At 49.2% G+C, this 24,024-nt stretch overlaps 1 protein-coding gene across 8 annotated transcripts in view; it reads right to left on the bottom strand.

Moving 5' to 3' along the window:
- Nucleotides 1-24,024, bottom strand: part of DMD (dystrophin) — a 6,826,337-nt gene that overhangs the window by 1,684,630 nt on the left and 5,117,683 nt on the right. The window lies entirely within an intron of this gene.

Raw genomic sequence — 24,024 nt, 5'->3', positions numbered from 1 at the left:
AATTGTAGAAAAAACCATATAAGGGGGCAGGGTAGGGACACCCTAAGCCCAGGCACTCATGGTGGGGTCCTTGAGGTACCACCTTAACAAATATTGTTTTTATAATGTATCACGGGTACAGTGGTGCTCCTGTGGGACCAATGTAGCTCTTCTGTAAGGTACTGCAGTATGTCTGTGGCAGCTATAACACAGGATCATGCAAGCTTCAGTGATTGAAGCTTGCAGGGTCCTGGGGTACCATAGAGATGGCATTTGGGGGGGGGGGGTACCACAGGAATACCACAGTGCTGTGAAAATGTTTTAAAAAAACAATAAATATAGTTGTGTAATGGGGGTCCAGGGATGTTGGGCGTCAGCGGGGGGTTGGGCACAGAGCCTGGCCAATGGCCAGGCCCAGTGGCTAAAACATGCTGCATACTGTGGGTATTATGGGCCTGGGGCATTGGGTGGAGGGCCTGGTCAGGTTGGGTCTTGTAGACAACCCCCACCTCGCACAGCCACTGGCTGTGCATTGTGGTGGGTTGGAGGCCCATGGGCCAGAGGCCAGGGTTTGTTGGCTACCTACCACTGTATACGGCAAAAGCTGTGCTCAGTGGAGAAGATTCGGTGAATATGATTTAAAAAACCCGAAATTAAAAAACAAAGATTAAAGTAACATTATAGTTATGTATGGTAATAAGATATTACCTAATGCTAAAAAAAATCCCAGAAGTTTACTGAAATAAACAAAGGTCAAAGTGATGTTATAGTTAGTACGATAAATTGGTTAACAGGTTGGGGGGTGAAAAACTACTCTAGAAGCAACCCCAGTCCCAGGCACAAGTAAACCTCAAATTAACCTGTATTCACCCCTCTAATAGCTTGGCACAGAGCAGTCAGGCTTCACTTAGAGGCAATGTGTAAAATATTTACATAACAAAACATGTGTATTTGTAAAGCGCACATTCACCGCCAGGAGAATATTTTCACTGAATAACACATGTTTATTGTTACTCAACTCAACCATATTTTAAAACGTAATAAAGGGAAAACAAACGCAAGAAAAATCTCACACAAATTTAGAAACATAGAGCAAGATTTCATTATTAAATCAAGGCCAAAACTAAAAAGTGCAATCAGTAGTACTAGAGATATGCAATTTAAGGGAAAATAGTGTCAAAAAACCTAAGCGCCGATCAAGGCTATCTAATCATGAACGACCGGGAGAAAGTAACAAGTTCAGGCCGACCACGAAGGAACGTGGTTTGGATACAGAGACTAGATCAGTCCAGCTGAAAAGTTATCTTCTCAGTCCAGTGCAAAGAGCCCCATTGTGGTGTAGGAGTCCACGAGGTGCAAGGAGGCATTGCGGATGGTCACTGTTGTAGGGTGAAGAGCAGGCAGAGCGTCACAAACGGTCATCGCTGTAGCACAAAGATCCTGTTATTGTCACAGGTGGTCAGGCAGGAGATTCATGAAGTTGCTCCTTGTGAGTGCTCAATTCTGTAGCATGAAGGGTCGGGTTGACAGAATTTCTCTTTGGCAGGCAGTGAGAGCAACAATGTTTTTGCACAGGCCCATTCACAGTCACCAAGAGCCCAAAAACTTCAATTCAGCTCCACCGAGGTCACACTAGAGCTTCTGGACTTGAGTGAGACCACTTGGGAGTTAGGGGCTTACTCCAGCTGGATCTGTGTGCTGGTTGAGGTGTTTGGGACCTTAGTATGTCCCTGTGGCTGTGAACAGGAGGCCATTAGACTAGCCCTTGGAGTCACAATGGGAGTCTAGTGTTCAAGTGCAGGTCCAATACCTTTGACTCAGGTAGGGGAACACTAAGCTAATAGGGCAGCAGTCCAGCATGGGAATGGCCCAGCAAGGCAGTAGTCTAACATTCAAGCAGAGTGGCAGTTTTTGACCGACAGGGAACAGGCCGTCCAACTAGCTAACTTTACGGCCCCCCCTCGGAAGGTAACCTGTGGAGTTCCACAAGGCTCGTCCATATCTCCTTTATTATTTAATTTATACATCTCACCCCTCATTATTTCTTTACAGCAGATGGAGGTCTCGGTGTTCAATTACGCCGATGACCTCCAACTCATTTTTGACCTCTCATCCTCCCCTTCTTCGTCCACTAATTTCCAAAAGGTTATGATTTTTATCCAAGGGTGGATGAACTGCAACCACCTCAAATTAAATCCGGACAAGACCGAGCTGGTCTTGACGGGGGGTGGTTGCAGCCCTTGGTCCCCTTCTTTCTGGCCCCCTTCTCTTGGTCCCTCCCCCCTCCCAGCTCTTAAAGTTAAAACTTTGGGCATTTTCATTAACCCACAGCTTACCCTCCACACTCAGATCAATTCTGTGGTGTCTGCTTGTTTCCTCTCCCTCCGGACCATCCGGAGGGTTTCACGTTTCTTTTCTGCGGCTGCACTTAAGCTCATTCTCATGGCCATGGTGCTGTCGCGCCTTGACTATGGGAATGTTATTCTTAATGGTGCTCCGGCTTACCTCATCCACCGACTTCAACTTATTCAAAATCAGGCGGCTTGCCTGATTTTTGGCCTTTCAAGGTCCAATCATACGACTCCCTTGCTTCAGTCTCTCCACTGGCTCCCTGTGAGAGAGAGGGCGCTTTTCAAGCTGGGCTGCACTACCTATCAGGCCAGAGCTGGGACCGCCCCCACTTTCCTGTGCGAAGCTATCTCCCCTTATGTTCCGCCCAGAGAACTTCGCTCCACCCACCTGTCCCTTCTGTCAGTCCCTCGTTTTAGGAAACAGAAGGCTGGTGGGGCCAGATTTGCCGTGCTGGCCCCATCGTTTTGGAACTCACTCCCACTTTCCCTCAGAATGTCTCCCTCCTATCTGGAGTTCCGTAAGCAATTGAAGACTCTTCTGTTCTCCAGGTCTGTTGCAGCTTAGCTCGTTCCCCACTGACTCTCGGCTATCTAGCGCCATGGAACCTGTTTCGGTATAAGAGCGCTTTACAAATATTTTAAAATTCAAAATTCAATTCAGTACTTTCAGCAGTACAGCAGTCCTTCTTCCTAGAAGAGTCTTCACAGGTCCAGAAGTGTACTGAAGAGTTTGTGTCTGAGGTCCACTATTTATACCAGGTGTATCCTTTAAAGTGGGAGAAGCATTGAGAGGTTTCCCTTTGAAGTGCACAGGTTTCCTGCTTACCCTGCCCTGGCTCCAGACTACTACAAGGGGGTAGGCAGGACACAGGTTATCCAGGTGTAAGTAGGGCTATGCTGAATGATGACCCATACAGGCACACCTAAGCTTTTTATTGAGTGTGACTCTCTAGGGGGAATACACAAAGCCCAATTTTCGGCTACATCCAGTCATGTGACCCAGAGTCAAGTTGTACATTCTAAATGACTAAGACATGAAAATGTAACTTTCTAAAAGTTGTATTTTAAAAAATATGAACAAAATATGACTTCACCATAAGAGAGTATTTTCCATTACACTGGTCACCTGTTCTCATTTGGAAGTTACAGTTTATTAAATGTAATAAAGTATCTCCAATGCTATCCTATGGGAGAGGTGGGCCTTGCAGTAGTAATAAACTAATGTAATAGTTTTCCACTACCAGGATATGTAAAACGTAAAAGAACATGTTCAACTTATTAAATACAATGCACCCTGCCCTCTTGGGTGTCCACGGCCTACCCTAGGGTGGCTTATATGTCTTGAAAAGGAAGGTTTGGGACTGGCATAAAGTTTATTTTGTCAGGTCGAAATGGCAGTTTAAAAACTGCACATGCAGGCTGAAGTGGCAGGCCAGAGACATGTTTGAAGGGCTACCTCAATGGGCGGCACAATAAGTGCAGCAGGCCCAGTAGTAGTATTCAATTTACAAGCCCTAGCACAGATATGGACACTTTACTAGGGACTTGCAAGTAAGTTAAATATGCTAATTGATTATAAGGCAATTCTATCAAGTTTTAAGGAGAGAGCACAAGCACTTTAGCACTGTTTAGCAGTGATAAAGTGGGCTGAGTCATTAGGCCAGCAAAAATGAAGTCAGCAAAACAGGAGGGTTAGAAGGCAAGAGGTTAAGGGGAAAACCATGCCAAGGATGTCAGGTCTAACATTTAGGTATATGGTAATATGATTTTAGCTCACATTAAATAAAAAAACTAGAAATTAACTGAAAAAACAAGGTTTAAATTGACATGCTAGATAGGTGTTGATTCAATACAAAACTAGCATTTTGTGGGTCATGTAAAGTCTTTGAATGGGTAGTCTTATTAAGGTGAATAAAACATTGTCCAGAGATGGAAAGTGTTGAATTCCCTAAAGTCCACAAACTTTGTAGGATGGTGTCACAATGATTGTATGATGTCAACAGTGATATATTACGTCACTCATTACATGTAAAATGGAATCAATAATGATGTGAGGACATAAGCAGTGCATGGCTAGGCACACGTTATAGCTAGCTCAGTGAACTATAACAGGTGAATTTCAGTGGTTTTTTTTAGGAATGTATATGTATACTGCTTATGACATCACATATTACATCACTCATGACATGGTGAGTGACATCACTGAAGACATCACTAATGATATCTCCCTGCTTGTTTGAACTCTGACCCGCTGTCTGTGTGAACAATTTAACACCTACCTGCCCGGCTCACGAAACCCTCCGGACCTCCCGCCTGTCTCCCGCCGCCCAGTCGCTCTTTCACGATCCAGAGCGGGGCCGCCGAGTGGAGCGTGGCAAGGGGCTGCCTACAACTCCCGGCAGCCCTTGAGGTCTTCAGCGTCACCCCAGCGTCACTATCCAGCGCCAGGAGGCGCATAAAAACGACACTAGTTCCGGGGAGCGGGGCTTCCCTGCTTGTTTGAACTCTGACCCGCTGTCTGTGTGAACAATTTACCACCTACCTGCCCGGCTCACGAGACCCTCCGGACCTCCCGCCTGTCTCCCGCCGCCCAGTCGCTCTTTCACGATCCAGAGCGGGGCCGCCGAGTGGAGCGTGGCGAGGGGCTGCCTACAACTCCCGGCAGCCCTTGAGGTCTTCAGCGTCACCCCAGCGTCACTATCCAGCGCCAGGAGGCGCATAAAAACGACACTAGTTCCAGGGAGCGGGGCTTCCCTGCTTGTTTGAACTCTGACCCGCTGTCTGTGTGAACAATTTACCACCTACCTGCCCGGCTCACGAGACCCTCCGGACCTCCCGCCTGTCTCCCGCCGCCCAGTCGCTCTTTCACGATCCAGAGCGGGGCCGCCGAGTGGAGCGTGGCGAGGGGCTGCCTACAACTCCCGGCAGCCCTTGAGGTCTTCAGCGTCACCCCAGCGTCACTATCCAGCGCCAGGAGGCGCATAAAAACGACACTAGTTCTGGGGAGCGGGGCTTCCCTGCTTGTTTGAACTCTGACCCGCTGTCTGTGTGAACAATTTACCACCTACCTGCCCGGCTCACGAGACCCTCCGGACCTCCCGCCTGTCTCCCGCCGCCCAGTCGCTCTTTCACGATCCAGAGCGGGGCCGCCGAGTGGAGCGTGGCGAGGGGCTGCCTACAACTCCCGGCAGCCCTTGAGGTCTCCAGCGTCACCCCAGCGTCACTATCCAGCGCCAGGAGGCGCATAAAAACGACACTAGCCCCGTCTCGCGGGATGCCGGGCGAAGCCTGGGCCAAGGGCGGGCCCGTTTTAGCCCGTTCTAGACTGTTCTATGCTGGGCTGGGCCACTCCCCTTGGCTATCGTGCCTGGCAAAATACTCCTCGACCATCAGGTACTTTTATTCGTTTCTATCTGTCCCAGCTAGCAGCTTCTTTACACTCTATCGTGTTTAGACCCTGGTCAATATACCATGACACGGGGAAGCAGAAGTAAGACGGCCTTGACCAACGCCCTGGTCACTGGCCCTATCGACCAATTCATCTCAAGAACTAATGAAGTTATCAACCAGAGTATTTCCATGCTTGAGCGAAGGGTGTCACAAGACCTTGCAACTGCCAGAAGTCATCATTGGGCCCCCTAGCCTTAGCCCAATCTCCGCTACAAACGGCTTCAAATATACCATTGCTAATACAGCCAAGTGTCCTAGTGGAGATCCATTCCATCCCGAAAGCAATCGATTTATCTGTCTCGAATCTTTCCTTAGACCCTGATTCTACAGGTAACCTTGAAAATACTCCAGACCTTCAGTTACTTCAAACTCAAGTCCCATGTCACGGGAATCAGCACATGGGGGCGAAGGAAGGTGCTGTCCCTAAGCAGGGTAAAGTTAAGAACAAAGATAATTTAAAAAAAACCCTAGTTGTTACAACTAACAAAAAGAGGCCAACTGTTCAGCCATCGCAGGACTTTTCAAACGACTCGAACATCCAATCCATTAACTTATTAGATCCATCTGCTAATTTAATGACCACGGGTATTGTGGGGGAGACTTGTAGCCTATGTAGCACAAACACCCAGCTCTTGGCAAGTTTCAGGGAAATTTTAAAACATCATCTTCAACCCCTAGAACGCAGCATAATGATCATTGAAAAACAACTTGCGAAACTGGCCCTGAAACCACCTAATCACCACAACGTGGGTCAATCGAATACAGGGGTGGGTAAAGAAATTTCTCTTAGTGTAGGCGCCCAAGGGGGCCAAAAAGATTGTGTACCTAAGTCATCAAAGGCGACAATACCCCTAACCAACCAAATAAAGCCTAAAGGGCCACAAACCCCCTCCCTTTCAATCCCTGGAAGTGGGTCCACGGCTAAGACACCGAGTACCACTCTTACCCAGTTAGCTCCACCGCAACCCATTTCATCTCAGCCTAGTTCTGACAAGGGTCCCGCTCAGGTACTAAATCAGAGACCTATACCACCTTTACTCCCTCGACATTCTACATCAAATATACTGGGCGAAGGGAAAAGGGGGATCAGGCCCAGACGCCCGATCCATCTTTCCCGAGAAGCGTCTCCTTATACTGTCATCCTCACGGGTGTCCCGGAACTCCCGGTAACCACAAATGAACCATCCTGGTCTCTCCAAAATAAGGTCCTACAGTGGCTTAATGTAAACAGGCCAATACAAACCCCACACACTAGCAGAATCTCTACTGTACGTAGAGTTCCGTGGATAGGGACCGAATTTAAAAGTATACAGGGAGACTGTATTATAGTAAATTGTAAAGACCCAGCCACTGTTGACTACATTTGTTCATGGCCAGCTTTAGCCAAGAAAGGGAGGATTGATGCTCAGCGACTCTCCTTCTTTTATCCCCCGACACATAGCAACCAGTACTCAATGGCTCCAAAGTGGGACCAGCCACTGGAGATTCCCTGGAACTATGAGGGTCCCTGGCTCACACAGAGAAATAGTAGTAGGGAGTGGGAACCTCGGCCCTGGTATCCCAATAGGGAACAGGCTTCCTTGGTGGGATGGCAAGGTATTCCTACTAGAAATAGATACGACTGCCTGGAAATGGTCGATTGACGGTTAGCCATTCCACACAGTAGTAATCAGCTCCAGAGGGCCCCTGAGTTTCCACCGACGCCAGAGAGAGTCTTGGTGGCTCATTCTGAAAATACTAAAATCTTGTTCGCACCATCTACCCGTGCCCAACCCCTCACATCCCCTATTCCTCCCCATGTCCTTAAAGGACATGTCTCGGAGGAACCTGTAAGCCCTCCTGACTTCCCGTCCACACCGACCGAAGGCCCCAAATCACCTTCCCTAATTGTAACTCGGAATAGTTTTTTGCCAACGACTATAACTGAAAGTGCTAGCTCAGTTATTTCGTATGGCCAAAAATGTAACTCCCTCTCATTCAAAGAGACGACCCCATCAGTTTTATTTTGGAACATTGCTGGTCTCCGTTCTAAGATAAACCTACAATCATGGGCAGATACAATTAACGAGAACCATATAGTATGCTTTCAGGAGACCTGGTTAACTGTTCCTGTTCATTTGGTGGGTTTTAAAACTTTTTCGATTCAGGCAAAGCAGGGTTTGTTTGGAAGACCCAAGGGTGGTCTAGCAGTCTATATAACTAATAACCTTCCCTCTATAACAACAACTAGTTTAAAAGAAGAGGCCTGCTATCAAATCCTAAGAATCCACCTGAATAATAGTTTTATTTACCTTTTGGTAAATTTATATAATAATCTTCTTCCACTCGAGTGCGTGAAGATACTAAACGAAATCACCAATTTTTTATTACTACAGTTGAATAAGCCATCATCTCTACCTGTTTACATTATCTGGGGAGGCGACTTCAAAATTCCATTATGCCCCGATCATAGAAATGGGAACTGTGGATTGTCAGATGAGACTGACAGTCCCCTTGCTCATTTTGCACACACAACTAATGGGAATTCCCTGAACGAAAGCCTTTTCATTTTAGAGATGGATTATGCAAATGAGTTGGTATACCCACAAGTTGATTTTTCTCCAACATTTCATGGTAGGGGTCTGTCAAGCACAATTGATTTTATTCTTTGCTCACAGAGCATGAAGGGCCAAATAACAACATTTTCCACAGGATCCGATGTTAGCAGTGACCACTTCTCTAATAGCATTCAAATCCAACCAAAATCTGTTTCACTACACTTAAATGTAACAAGCTTATTAACTCAAGAATCGCTAAAAATGGATAAAGTGAACGGGTTCTCAGTAAAGTGGGCAAAAATAGATCCTGATGTAGTAACGGAGAAAGTTCTCAAAAAAGCCAGCTTCTGTGTAAATGATTGCTTAAATTCCAGCTCATCGCCTCAAACAGCCTTGGACAGCTTCGGTAAGATTTTGGGAACAATAACGGAGGAATTAACACGTACGCATGTACGCAAACCAACAGCCGAGGGCTGGTTTAATTCTGGGTGTCGGAAAGCCCTCTCTAACCTTAAGGCAGCTCTCCGAATCATTCCGAGGAACATCCCTGAGATAACCAAACTAAGAAAGCTCTACAAGGCCGCAAGGGTAGAACGCAGTAAAGAAATCAAGGCGAACTTGTGGTCACAACTGCATGACAGTTGCCGAACAAGAGATAGTGGCCTCTTTTGGCGAGTTGTAAAATCTCCTTTCTTGTCAGATCCGTCGATAGCCCAACACCTTGATGTCGCAGTGACAGCAGAAGAGTGGGTTGCCCATTTCTCGAGAATTTTTGGTGAATGCCGAACAAAGCCCGTAGAGGGGAGCATTCCTGCAGCCACCTCAGCGGTCCAAAAGATCTTCCCAATAAACATCCGATTTGAGCACGGAGAGGTGGTCAGAGCCTTAAAGGCGTCAAAACCAGGCAAGGCTCCAGGCCCAGATGGGGTGCCGGTGGACATCTTTACTCATAACATCGAGCTCTGGTCCCCACTTCTTACTCAGGTATTGGCTGCGGTAACAACGACAGGTCTCATTGACTCTTGGTCCACATCCATTCTCCTCCCCATTTTCAAAAAGGGCGATCGGAATGATCCGGTCTGTTACAGGCCCATCTCCCTCCTGGACTCCTTGGGTAAGGTAGCGGGGCGACTGCTCCTGGAACGTCTTCAGGAGTGGTCAGCAAGTAACAACATCATGACCGACCCTCAATATGGGTTCCGGGCGGGCCTTGGGACTGTGGAGCAGGCCCTGAACCTCGCTCTTCTGATCGGGAAGTATGTGGGTGCCAAGGGGGGCCACTTATTCCTTGTATACGTCGACCTCAGCGCAGCCTTTGACTGTGTCCTGCACTCCAAACTCTGGGCCTTGCTCGGGGAAATGGGGGTTGACCCTGCTCTCATCGCATTCTTGCGCGAACTTTATTCGGATGCAACGGCAAGAGTCAGGTTCGGGATCAACGGAGAACTTTCCCCCCCTTTCCCAATTACCAAAGGGGTTAGGCAGGGCTGTGTACTGGCTCCCTTCCTCTTTAACTTATATACCAACGGTTTGGAGACAGCCATGTTAGAAGGGAGCCAGGACCTCCCACAAATTAAACATCGCCCTATACCAACGCTACTATACGCGGACGACTCCGTCATCTTCGCCAGGACGCTGACTCAACTCCAAGTACAGCTTAATAAGTACTGCTCTTATATGGGTTCCCTTGGCCTTAAGGTCAACATAAAAAAGACATTTGTAATGCACTTTGGTCCAAAAATTAAGAGCCCTAAATCTATCTTTGTGGAAAAAACCAAGATTGAACGAACCCACGCCTACCCTTACCTGGGCATCTTGGTGGACGATTCATTGAGTTGGCGGCAGGCTGTGGCAAGTAAAAAGTTGCTCTTTCAGAGAGCAACGGCAGCACTAGTCACCTTCTCAAGGAAACTGGGGAAACCGGCTCCTCCTGAACTTCTTACCATTTATTACGCAAAGTGCCACAGTGTGGCTAAGTACGGTGCAGGGGTCTGGGGCTCTGGCCCAATAAACCCAATTCAAACTGTTGAGAACGGGTTTGTTAAATATCTGTTGGCCCTACCACAAAGTGCCACAACTTATGCCTCGCTAGCCGAATTGGGTATGCACTACATTACGGACCCATTCGTTGCCAACCTATGCTCCTGTGGCACCGCATATGGATCAAAGAGGAGTGCCACCTAACGCGCTCATTAATTTTGGATTGCATAGTCCTGGATAACTGGGAAAAAATACCTTGGCTTGTATATATAAGGAACTTTTGTCGGGACATGGGCTGTAGCAGTTTCTTCCAGGACCCTCCCAGTATGGGCGACATCTCGAGGAAAGAACTAAAAAAGCTGTGTTTGTGCCATTTAAGAGCCCTTCGATGTTCGATGGAACTGGTGAAACCCGCAAATTCTCAAATTGTTGCTGTTCAGAAGTATCTGGGTATTCAACCTTATTTGACCTTCCACCTGAACAATTATGAAAAGTACCTTTTGACAAGGTTCCGTTTTAATTCTTTTTTCCGGCTTGTAACCTTTCCAATTTCCCAAGACTGGTCCCCTACAATTATTCCTTGTCCCTGCGATGATCTTTCCCCTCAATCAACAATACATATTGTTTTTTTCTGTAAATATTATACTTTTCCTAGGAAGGTCTGGATCTTACCCTTACTACGACTAATGGGCCTAAGATCCTGTCGCCTAGCAATTTTGTCCCTGCAATCTCTTGAGCCTAGTTTTATAGCGAAGTATACAGCCAACTTTTTAAAAGCCTGCATTAAATACCGACGTAATTATGATTAATTCATATTTTAGTTAACATTCTTATTTTAGTTAACGTTTTTCAAGTAAATGCGTTTTTTCTCTACGTGCATAACTTGATTGACTTACTTCCAAAACGTTTTTTACAAATGTATAATTCTAATGTCATTGTACTTTTTATGGTTGCAATAATAAGTGGCAATCGAATAAAAGTTTTTGAAATGAAATGAAATGAAATGATATCTCAAATGGCATCCCTGATGACCTCATCGAGTGTTTTATGAATGTATCTCAGACTTAAAGATAGATTCTAAGCTACTGAACATGTTAAATTGCTAATTACTATTCTTTGTGTACTACTACTGATACTTTTTCTACCATATATCATCTGAGTAGGTGTGTAACTGTCTGTTTGAATGTCTCACCAAGCAGGAGCAAACCCAAAGCCTGCTGCCAGTGGGTGGGAGCTTTAAAAATGCAACCTCCTGCTAGAAGCAGGCTTTTGATCTATTTCCCCTTCCACAGTGATGCGGGCAGAGAAAAAGATCATAATATTGCTCTCACCTATAGGGAGCAGCATTAGTACATGCTTCCTGTGGGCAGGAGCAATGCTGGCTCCTACTACTGTCGGGAGCCAGCTGCGTCCAGGTGGACCCTCGGGCTCCCCCCATGAACCCCACCCAGGGCACCCACCTCTAATAGTGAAAACCCTAGAGGATAGGGTCCCCAGGGCCAAAAAATGCTTGGAGAGCCCTCAGGCTCCCCCCATGAACCCCACCCAGGGCACCCACCTCTAATAGTGAAAACCCTAGAGGATAGGGTCCCCAGGGCCAAAAATGCTTGGAGAGGGTGCCATACGCCCTCCTCCCCCTTCATAAAAAAGGCCCTGGGAAATGGGGTCCCCAGAACCTAACAAGGCCCGGGGAGAGGTGGTCTGGTTTAACAATTTAGTTCTGAAGAAAAAACACAACACATTTCACATTCTAAGAAACATCTGAATATGGTCATGGCACATTCTACTGTCCTTTTTTTTTTTTTACAGATTAAATAACATAGGGACCGGTTCACAAAAGTACATTTACATTTGTATACTTACCCACATATAAATCTATGTGGGCAAGTACACAAATGTAATTGTACTTTTGTAGCACTGCACCTTGGTGTAATTCCAACTTTCTGCTATTCACCATTTCTGTTTGTAGATTTACACCTAAGTGCAAACATGCATGCTCCTACCCCTAGAGTCAGGGGCTGGAGACATCTAAGACAGAATTTACCAGTGTGAAGTTATTACTAGTAATTTTTTTTTTTTTTGGATTAAAAACTTTTATTAATCACAGCAAAGTGTACACTGCTATTTAGCCAACAACCCGGAGGCAGGCAGCTCTTTCACTGGGCACAATTACATTATAAGGAGCCTTGAAGTACACACTTGTAATCAAGTAGCAAGTATACATAGCTTTAACAATCAACGTAAACAACTATCAGCGAGTATCGTCAAGTAGCGAGCATAAGTCCATGTGAGTATACATAAAAGAGTCTATAAAGGCAGTAGTTCGATATGGCAGGTCGCGCAGCACTGGTCGCACACATACCCAACACTGTCCAATCTCGTTAAATAACCTCTCATTCACTACAATTCCCTCCCGCCAGCCAGGTCGCCATATGTCTGCCGGGCGTGAGCGAAGCGGCATCATGTCCCAGTAGGCAGACAATTGATTCTTACAATATAATGCAGACGTGACCCAGTTGGATATTGTCGGCGGAGCCCTTTGCTTCCAGTGAAGCGCTATTTGGCGCTTGGCCAGTAACAATAGCATGGCCACCAGCTTCCGGGACACACTTGGTACCTGCAGGACGAATCCCAGTAGCGCCATCAACGGGTCTGGGTCAAGCCGAAGCTCCACTATCTGCCCTATGTTACGGAAGATCAATGCCCAATATTTGCGTATAGGCCCACACTCCCAAACCAAATGGTAGAATGTAGCCTCCTGATCACCACATCTCCAGCATGATGCATTTTCCAGTAGACCCATTTTATACAGCTGTGTGGGGGTGCGGTAAGTTCTGTGTAGGTAATTAAAATGTATAAGACGCAGTCTGTAGTTGGGGGAGAGGTGTTCAAGTTGTGTGCAGCAGAACGTCCATTGCTTTTCTGTTATGCTGATACCCGCTTCCGCCTCCCACTGCAAACGTGAATTAGTGTGTGGCACGGGCGTTGCATTCTGCGTAGTCCTGTAGATGCGCGTGATCAACTTATGCGAGGAGCTGTTCGAGAGTATGTCCTCCAGAGCCGCTAGCTTTGGGGGGCCTCCGGGAACATTGGATACCTGCTTTTGCACGCCGCCCTCAGTTGATAATAAAGTAGAAGCTCTGAAGCCGTTGGCTCAGATGACTCTATCATGTTTTGCAAGGTGACGAATATATCATCCGGGTACAAGTCTCTCGCCATCTTAAGACCACAATCAGACGCTCTACGTGCTACCGCCGCATCTGTTAGAGCCCCCAGCAGGGGGTTGCCCTCTAGTGGCATGGAGGGGGCATATAGTGCAGTCACTCCAGCCCGCCGAGCAATGCCCGCCCATGCCCATCGTACCACCTCAACAGTGTCTATGTCCTCCTGTACTCTTTTGTAAGTCTTGTATACCGCTGCCTTTAGGGGGCAGGGCGCTGCCACGTCAGTTTCTATCGCCACGTGTGGCTGGTAAGGGATCGGATGATGCCATTAATACAGGTATTGGGCCTGCGCACTGTATGGATACAGTTCGAAGTCCGGGGCCGCCAGACCTCCCTGGTGGAATGGGAGTGTGAGAAGGTTCCAGGTCACTCTAGGTTGCCTGCCCGCCCAGACCAACTCGATTGCAGTCGACCGAAGGCGGCGAAAAAACGCCATAGTTAAGGGCAATGGTATGTTGAGAAACAAATAAAGAAATTTAGGAAGCACCACCATTTTAAGGATGGCTATGCGGCCCGTCAGTGATAATGGCAGAGTCTTCCATCTCTTCACCTTGCTCTCAAACCAGTCCACCGCCACCCCGAAATTCGACAGCCATATTTCTTGTATGGAACGGCTTATTCGGATTCCGAGGTATTTGACTTCGTCTTCAACCCATTCTGTCGGGAATTCAGTGTGGCATTTAACAGTACCGTCCGTCAACGGCAGCATTGTCGATTTCGACCAGTTTATGTTTATGCCAGTGAGCCCACTATAGCGTACAACCTCCCTCATCAGCGGATCAAAATTGTCCGCCGGGTTCATCATATAAACGGTGATATCGTCGGCGTACATGGACACTAGTAGGCCTCGTGACGTAAATCCAATACTGCGCTGCGTGTGGTGTTGACGCAGGCGCGCAGCGAGGGGTTCGGTTGCAATAGCAAACAGCAGAGGTGACAGTGGACACCCCTGCCTAGTCCCTCTGGTGATTGAGATAGGAGCAGACACTTGCCCATTCACCCGCACACGAGCAGTCGGGTTGTTATACAGTATGCCAATGCGCTTTGCGAACAGCGGGCTGAAACCCATACGGGTAAAAAGCGTAAGCAGGAACTTCCACTCTAGGGAGTCAAACGCTTTCGTCGCGTCCAGCAATGCGGCAGCGGCTTGCACCTTGGGATCCAGATAGTGTAGGAGCCCAAACAGAACCCTCAGGTTATGCGAGGTGGACCTCTCTAGAACAAATCCAGATTGGTCAGAAAGCGCTATCTGCGGAACATATATTTCAGGCGGTCTGCTAGTAGTTTCGCATATATTTTAGCATCTATATTAATTAACGAGAGCGGGCGATAGGAGTCGGGGTTGGCGGGGTCCTTGTCAGGTTTAGGTAGTGTGATGATCATCGCCTCGCGCATCGATTACGGGAGCACGCCTGTTTCAACTGCTTCCTCAAATACCCTGTGCAGTCTCGGGACAAGTATATCTGAATATTCCTTATAGAACTCGGTCGTCAGTCCGTCAGGGCCTGGCGCTTTGCCTGGTGGCAGGCCTGCTATAACCCCCTTTATGTCGTCTTGCGTGAACGGCAAATCCATATATTGCCTAGCTCCATTATTGAACCACGCTAATGCTATCGTGTCCAGGTAGTCCGTCAGGACCTGATCGTCCGGTGTAACCTTGGAAGTGTATAGTGTCTTGTAGTAGTCAGTCATGACCTTAAGAATGGCTTGTGGCTCCCTCACCGTGTCTCCTCCCTCGACCTGTAGCTCCAAAACATAGTCCATACCCCTCGGAGCGCGAAGCATATTTGCAAGTGTACGCCCTGCCCGGTCGCCCTCACCATATCGTCTAGCTTGTCCATCTTTGGCTAAGAAAGCAACTTCCCTATCAGCCTCTTCCTGGTATTGAGTTAGTTTCGCTCTGAAATCAGCGCGAGCCCTATCTGTAGGCGCCTGGGTTAATGTGGATTCGAGTGCCGCTAATTCCGACTCCAATCTGCTCAGTGAATTTCTGATCGACCTCAGCACCCCGGACTTCAGTGACATGCAGTGCCCTCTCGTCACCACTTTGCAAGCCTCCCATAATGTGCCTGGGGAATCTACGGAACCCTCGTTAAGCTCAAAGTATTCCTCTAACTTATCTCTCAGTTCCTGCTGGAACACTTGGTCCCGGAGCGCCCGGGAGGGGAATCTCCAGCTGAAAGGTTGGGTGTATTGTGATGGAGTAGACAGTGTCAGGCACACCGTGGAATGATCGGACAGTGACCGCGGAAGGTGTGTGACGTCGAGTGTGAGGGCATGTAGTTCTCTGGATAGTAGCCAATAGTCAAGCCTGGACCATGCAGATCTGTGCATTGTTAAGCATGTACCCTCCCGGGCCCCGGGGTGTAATACTCTCCAAGAATCTATCAATTGGGCATCCTCGATGATATCACCTATTGCTGCGGCTGCTCTAGGGTGGTGTTCTCTGACTGTCCCCTGTCTATCCATAGTGTCCGACAGTACCACATTGTAATCTCCACCCCACATAATCGCAGCAGGACCGCGCGCCTGAATCTTATGCCACAGATCACAGTAGAAACCAGGGTTGTCATCGTTGGAGCCATAAACATTCACCAACACAGTTCGCATGCCACATAGCGTTCCCACCAGTAGTATAAACCTGCCCTCACAGTCCTTTACTTCTTCAAATGTTTTCCATTGGAGGCCTCGCCTTATCAGTATCGCCACCCCACGTGAGTAGTTGGAATACGATGCATGTGTTATTTCCCCCCATCTAGAGTGTCTGAGCAGTTGTGCGGCATTTACAGTCAGGTGAGTCTCTTGCAAAAAGCATATATCAATATCTTTCCTGAGCAAGAAAGCCTGCACCAGTCTAATCTTTCTCCTATCGTTCATGCCCCTAACATTCCAGGTAAGACATTTTATGTGATTCACGACTCCACTAGTGTGATACATGGTCCCAGTAGTGCTTCAGTAGTACACAGTGGTCCAAGCATTTGTGTCCAGGCAAACAATGCCGCACGCAGCAACTGGTTGCCCGACTGTAGAACAACCGGCCAATCGCGGCACCCCGCACAGTATCGAAACATCGCATCACAGTCGCTCGCTTCACATGACTCATCGCTCAAAAACAAACTCACACAAACAAAACAACCCAACTGCATGTAATCGCCATCCCCACCCACTCCAACCCCCCCATTAGGTTGTGCAATACCCCCCCTACACCCCCAGCCAACCCCATCAACATCATCAAGTGTCTCTTTCGACAACAAAGATCTGGGAATCATCCCCTGGGGTACGCAGGTTGGACTCCATCTATCCCTGTACTCTTGACAGGGCGATCGAGCGCAGGCCTGATCGTGATCACTCTAGGACCCCCCCTATCCCCTACCAAGCATGAATGAGCCTGACAACTTATCTGCCCATGGTGAACAAAGAAGCTCTAGTCAGGAAGTCCGATCACCAACCGGTATCCTCAGTGTCAGACCAGTGCGGTTGTCTCACCGTGTACCAGCAATCATTCAATGTCACTCAGTCTCTCTTGTGTGTCCGGTTCTGCGCCGTGTGTCTGGTTTTTGTGGTCTTTCGCCAATTTTTTCGTATATTGAAATGCCGCTTTCGCGTCCACAAAGAACGATGGCCTGCCAGGGCCCTGCACCCTGAGTTTCGCCGGATAAATTAGTGAATATTTGGTGCCTATTTGTTGGAATATCTTCTTTGCCGGCATAAATTCTCTCCTGGCAGCCTGAACTTGCATGGTGAAGTCCGGGTATATCGCGAGTCGATTGCCTTTATATTGTATGTCCTTCATATCTCTGGCCATGCGCAGTATCGTGTCCCGGTCCCTATAGTTCAAGACCCTTGCAATTATGGGCCTGGGGGGCAGACCCGGTTGGGGCTTGGGCCCAAGTGTTCTGTGCGCCCTCTCCACCAGAAACATCTGCGACAGACCAGTCCCAAAAAGATCTTTCATCATACCTTCAACATAAAGCTCCATGCCAGCAATGTCTGTGGATTCTGCCACTCCCGTGATTCGGACGTTGTTGCGTCTCGAGCGCGCTACCAAATCCTCGTTCTTCTGTCGGATTATCGTCAGCACCTTGTCCATGCCGCGTATTTTTTTGTCCAGCTCAGTCTGGCTCTCCTCTGTTTCAGTCACCCGTGTTTCCAACACCCCAACTCTCCCCTCCTGCTTGTCCATTCGTTTGGTGATACTGTCCATGCGTGCGGCCAGGTCGTCCATCTTTTGATCTATGCTTTGTAGGCTACACTTTAATTCTTGGAACATGGATTTTATGTCCGCTGCTTGCGAGCCCCCTCGGTCGTCTCTTACCGTTTCATCTTCTTGTTGTTCTTGGCCAGTATTCTTCTGTTTGGATTTGTCGAATGTGAGTCTTGGCTGCCTCGTGTCTGGTTTGCCCATTGTACTTCCCCAGCGCAGTCTAGAGGAAATGGCGTATACGGAGCCCCCCAGCGCCAGCGTGTCTTCGCAGCCGGTCTTCGCCTCCTAGGCTGGAAGCTCCTAGCAGTGCTCACAGTGATATAGGCCAGTCACAGGCGAAGGTGGATCCCTCAAGCTAAGTGTTGCAACTGCGAAGGACAAAATGTCCGCTTGCGCCCGTCTCCTGCGTCGTCCTCAGGCGCAGCAAGCAGCCAGGCTGCCCCGCGCACGATGTCGCCTCCGGCCGTCCAAACACCGGGTTATAACTTTCACCGTGTCTGCAGCTTACAGGCGTCTCGGCGATCAGGAGGCTTCCCTCTGGCCGTGCACAGCGCGGGAGTGCTCGCCGTCAGCTATGTGGCCCCAGTCGTTATGGCCGCCGATTCGTTGCTCGTCTGGTACACAGGGTCTATGCGGCGTCGCAGCGCAGAGGGTACCTCGCAGGGTTTTGTGGGGCTCTGTAGCAGCACGGCACAATCTGCTGGGGTCCAGCCTGGTGCCCACTGCGACAGGGGTCTCCGGCAACGGCCTATATGTTACCGCTTGTCTTCTGCGGGTGCCTGCACGCCTCGGAGTTCGGTGGTACAACGGGACCTCGGCGCCTCTCACAGCACGAGTCCCCTGCGCCCAGCGGAGTGCCGCCCGCGCCTCAGATCTCCGGTCTATCCGGTGATAGGGTCGCGCCGTCAGCCTGGTGCAGCGGGGATTACACGGCAAGTTGTCCGCCCGCTCTCGGCACAGCGTTAGTCTTCCGCGGGCTGCGGATGCACGCCAGTCCCCGGCTTTGGCCTTCACGCCAGGCCGCTCTACCGATCTTAGTCCGCTCGGTGTTTCTGCTTGACGGATCTAGTGACAGGTCCCAATTTTGCACCAGGTGCTCTCCGCAGCTTAGTGATTGCTCACGGGGCCTCAGGGTCCGAATTCCCACATCAGAGTCGCATATAAATATCGGCGGAGCTGCGGTTTCAGGCAGCCATTCCGCTCTGCAGCCAAGCCACGCCCCCTATTACTAGTAACTTTTGAGATGTTCGCAAAGCTCTCCAGCACCAGTGAGGATACAGGAAAGTTTAGGGAAAATTAATACAGTTTACTAAATTTAGAAAAAAACATATTACATTTTTTTTATTGTCAAATGAAAAATGTAAGTTGATTTAAAATAAATAATTAATAATGATGTACAAACAATAAAATGTTATAGCACATTAGCTAATCAAACTAAATGTATTTTGAAAAATTAAATATTTTACATATTTTAATATAATATATAAATATAATTGTATCATTTTATTCCCTCACTAGCATTTCAATGTTGAATGAAAGTTTATTCCATTTAAATAATAGTTATTGTTATATATGCATAATTAAAAGTATAAATACGTAATTTTAAGTGTAACTTTTTTAATAATAAAATACTACTTAGATTTAATTTAAAAGTCAACATAGGGGGACGTGGCCAAGATAGCGCAGAGGCAAGTCTTACCTTGACGACTCTCCTGCCGAACGCCGTCCCCAGCAACGCTTCCCGGGCCCGGAGCGGGAGACACTTGGCGCCGGAGGGGTCCACATCATCAGCAGAGATGGCGGTTGATCAGCCCCTAAGGCCTCGGACGAGCCCTACAGACGACGGCGGCGACGGAGTGCAGCAGCGGCCATGAGGCTCAGGCCCCAGAGTCGGGGCTTGCACCCTAGGGAGGTAGGTCGCGGTCGCAATGCCCTGCCGCACAGCACCCTCCCCCAAGGTGCAGGTGACCAGTGGGGGCCTGCAACAGCGAACTTCAGGAGAGGCACCTTCTGGGACGTAAGCGGTGGGCCTGGACAATTGGAGGCTCCCACCAGCACCAGAGAAAGTGAAGCAATTCTCCAGAGGGTAGCGGTGGTGAGGCCCTCCCCCTCTTCACCAGCAGTGGATGGGGGTCAGAAGACAGGGGATCGCAGTAAAGGCTCCGTGAGGCAGTAATCAGCAGGCAGGGCCAAGCAGGGCATCCATCGATGCCGGACGGAGTGAAGCGGTGTCTCCACGGCGCTGTGGTCACGGGACCAGCCACGCAGAACCTCCCCCGCCCTGCAGGCAACCGGTGGGGGACAAGCAGATAGTGGGTGGCAGCGTGGACCCCGTGGGGCCCATAATAGGAGGTCGGCCCGTGCGGGAAGTACAGTGTCAACAGTGAGGGGATGTGATCCCTCAACGGAGACAAGGTCACGAAAGCCTGCCACGCTGCGCCCACCCCACCTTACAGACAGCTGAAGTGAAGTGCTTGAAGCACATTAACACCGGTGGGGTGATTCACCCCCCAGTGGAATCCACAGGCACCCTGGGGGGGGGGGAGAGGCCCCTCAGCCAGGCCCATAGGTACATACTCCTCCTTGCCACATTTTCCTTTCAACGGGTTGACCTGCCCGATATCTCACATCGGAATTGTAGAGGGGGCCGGAAGACGGTTCATTATAACCCCATGGAGACTGCACCAACGGCTTGGGTCTGGAGGTAAGAGGTGCCCGGCACTGTCCCCGCGCCTCCCATCAACTAGCACACAGAGAAGACAGTAAACGCAACCGGCCATGCGGCGCTCTAGCCCACGGGTAGGGAGGCTGCCACTGGATTTCGATGGGCTGCGGCAATGAGGAGGGGCAGAGCAGAATAAGATCTTGGGTGCCGGAGTGGCCTCGCTGGAGGACTCGTTGGAGCCCATCTCCCCAGCAAGCACCTCCCACCCCACAAGATTCGGCGGGCAGGTCAACCCGCAATCACCCAGCATTTCCACCGGAGAAGGGGGGAGCGACAGTGGTGGTAGGTGGTGCACTGGGGACCCCGTCATCTTCCTGGACTGCCTCGGGTTGACGGTCCACGGACACAAGGCAAGACAGCGTGCACCAGCTGCAGAGTCCAGTCACTAGGAGCTGTCTTACTGTGAGCGCCAGGCCCGAAGCGGCAGCACCGGGCCACATTTGGCCTATACAACCTGAGAAGCTCTGGCCGGCAACCCGAGGTAGCCCAACCGTCATGGCAGCTGGGTGCCTTAAAAAAGACCATTTGATTAAGGACCTACTCTCCCGCACCGAGGGGAGTGTGCCAGAGGAAGTGGCCGCGCAACCTGGAGGGTCGGGATCCCAACCAGAGCACAGCACGAAGGAACCAGTGACTCAGTCATTTATGGAGGCACTGTTTACCACCCTGAGGGATGAACTTCATTCTCTTAAGTGCGAATTTGCGCAGGAGATTAAAGAGACCAGTCGGGATGTAGAAGCCTTGGAAGAGCGTGTGGCGGAACTGTAGGGGAAGGAAGTACACCACAAGGAGGAGGCGGAATTACTACAACAAGAAGTGATCAGACTTTGGGAGCACCACCTTGACATGCAGATACATCTGGAATATTTAGAATATCGCTCCAGGAGGAATAATGTGCGAATCCGGGGTGTGGCATCAGTGGTCGAGGAGGGAGACATTTTTGGTTTCACCCGAGAGCTCTTTCATCACGTCCTGGGGGGCCCTCCACATTCTCCGATCCAGCTGGACAGAGCACACTGATTCGGCCTCCCCAGGCAGAATGCCTCATACCCTCCGGACATCCTGGTTTGCATACATGACTTTCAAATAAAGGAGTAGATACTAAAGAAAGCACGCAGCTCTCACCCCATTGTCTTTCGGGGCCACTCCCCCACCCTTTTCCAAGACCTAGCAGTAATCACCTTACAGAAACGCCGGTCTATGGGACCAGTGACAACACATATCCGAGTTCTGATCATCTCCTACTCGTGGGGACATCCCTTCCAACTAATCTTCTGATGGGAGGGCAAACTCCACCAGCTACGGTCACTGGCAGAGACATGACGGGTACTGGGAATAGACCCCCCAGAGGAGCACTGCACTGAAGTCACACCACCCTTGACGCAAAGAGCGAAGAAGAACGGCTGCAAGAGAGTGGCCCTGTACCAACCTCCCGCCAAGCCAGACCCAGAAGAGGGTCGGCAGGTGGCCCTGGAGGCAGTCCCATCCACATTGGCTAAAATTGTTGGCCCCTGAGCCGGGCACCGTTCTCTGCTCACTGTATGATTAGAAGAGAGGTGGCGGGCGGGATAGGTCGAGCCATTGACCACGATACATTCCCCCTAGTTTTCACCATGTGGTTTCAGGGCACCACAGGACTGGACACAGGACTATATTTCAAATTTTTCTTATGGCTGTTGTTGTTTGTTGCTTTGCTAGCACACACAGTATTGCTTCCACAAGCTGCACGGGTTTCCAGAGAAGTACAAAGCAGAAGTCAGCTCACCTCTCACATGCCAGGTAGCACTCTCCAAATTGTAACGCTTAATGTAAGAGGGCTTAACAACCCGATCAAATGGCGGGCAATCCTCAACAACCTAGAGTCTGCTCGGGCAGATATATGCCTACTACAAGAAACACACCTTCTTGCCGAGGACTGCCACAGACTGAAATCCAGGGCTTTGCCCCAACAATTATTTTCATCTGGCCCTTCTAAATCGATGGGGGTGTTTATCCTGGTGGGCAAATCTTTTTGCGGGGCAATCGCACAGAAGATAGACTAAATTAGGGGTCGCCTGCTAATATATCAATTTATCATCGCAGATATGTCACTCGTGATAGGTTTATTATGGGAAACATCCTTTACATCGAAACGTTTACCACGCAGTGCTGTTACAACGCAAGTATTACAACGAAAACCTTTACAACACATTACACTGGGGGGCGCTCTAGGATAGGGAATAGTTTTAATTTACTATCCAACACCTTCCCTAGTGTCCACGGGGACTGGAGTTGGAATAGTAAATTAAACTATTCACTATCCAGCACCCCCATGTGTAATGCGTTGTAAAGGTTTGCGTTGTAATACTTGCGTTGTAACAGCATGCGTGGTAAAAGCATGCGTTGTAACGTCATAAATCCGTTTATTATATTCACCCAACGTGAAACAAGAATCGTTCCTGCATAGGGCTTTAGAGAGAGTGCTGGGATCAGGGGATCATTTGGTAGTGCTGGGAGGGGATCTAAACCTAGTCTTTGACAACTCACTGGACAGATCAGCGCAGAGGTTTGGCCAGTCCGGAGCAGTGTCCATGGTTGGGCAGTCGCAGCTGGAGCAACTGGGGGTGGTGGACCTATGGAGAACCAAACACCCACAGTGTATAGCATTCTCATATTACTCCAACGCCCACAATACATATACTAGGTTGGACCATTTCTAGGTACTAAAGAACTTCTCCCGTTCACTAAGGAGGTAGAGATACACACAGTTGCACTATCAGACCATGTGGCGGTAACACTCTCTCTCTCCCTACCCCCGCCCGTGCTCCCTCCCCGATCCTAGCGACTAAGGGAGTCACTGTTGCATCGCAAGGAGGTTAAAAAGCAAATCCAACAATCTCTTGAAGATTATCTAACACATAATAACACAACTGAGACATCACTGGCGACATTATGGTGCGCACTCAAAGCTGTCATGCAAGGGGAGTTCATTGCTATTTCCTCTGCAGATAGTCAATTGCATAGAGCAAAGAGAGAGGACCTCAAAGGGATAATCAAAGAACTGGAACGCATATATCAATGCACAGGAGCCCAGAGGGTTTGGCGTCAATTATCCAGTATCCGTGCTCAACTAGCTGCACTAGACACGGATAGGGCAGAATACACCGCACTCCGTCTACAGCACTCATATTATATCAGTGGGGGACAAATGTGGCAGGCATATAGCTGCTACCCTCTGGGTCAAACAGCAGGAGCAGGGCATTGCTGACTTTTTTTCTCCCACAGGGGACCTCGTCACCGAAAGCCCAGACATAGCAAACGCCTTGAAGGCTTTTCACGAGCACTTATACGACCGCTAACAGCTAGACGTGGACGCTGGATCCCGCTACCTGATGGGGGCTAAGACCTCGGCCCTTACCACAGATCAAGCTGAATCTCTGGATGAGGACATCCGTATTGTGGAGGTCATTTTGGCGATAGCATACCTCAAGCTTGGTAAGTCGCCAGGCCCAGATGGGATGTCGGTGGCCTTTTATAAGTCCTTCTGTCCCACCCTGCCTCGATACTCACAAGACTATTAACTCCTTTTCGGACC

Source organism: Lissotriton helveticus, chromosome 8, assembly GCF_964261635.1.
Source record: "Lissotriton helveticus chromosome 8, aLisHel1.1, whole genome shotgun sequence".
Classification (NCBI taxonomy): Eukaryota; Metazoa; Chordata; class Amphibia; order Caudata; family Salamandridae; genus Lissotriton; species Lissotriton helveticus.
Note: the sequence above shows the minus strand (reverse complement) of the source record. Positions and strands in the feature narration are given on the sequence as shown.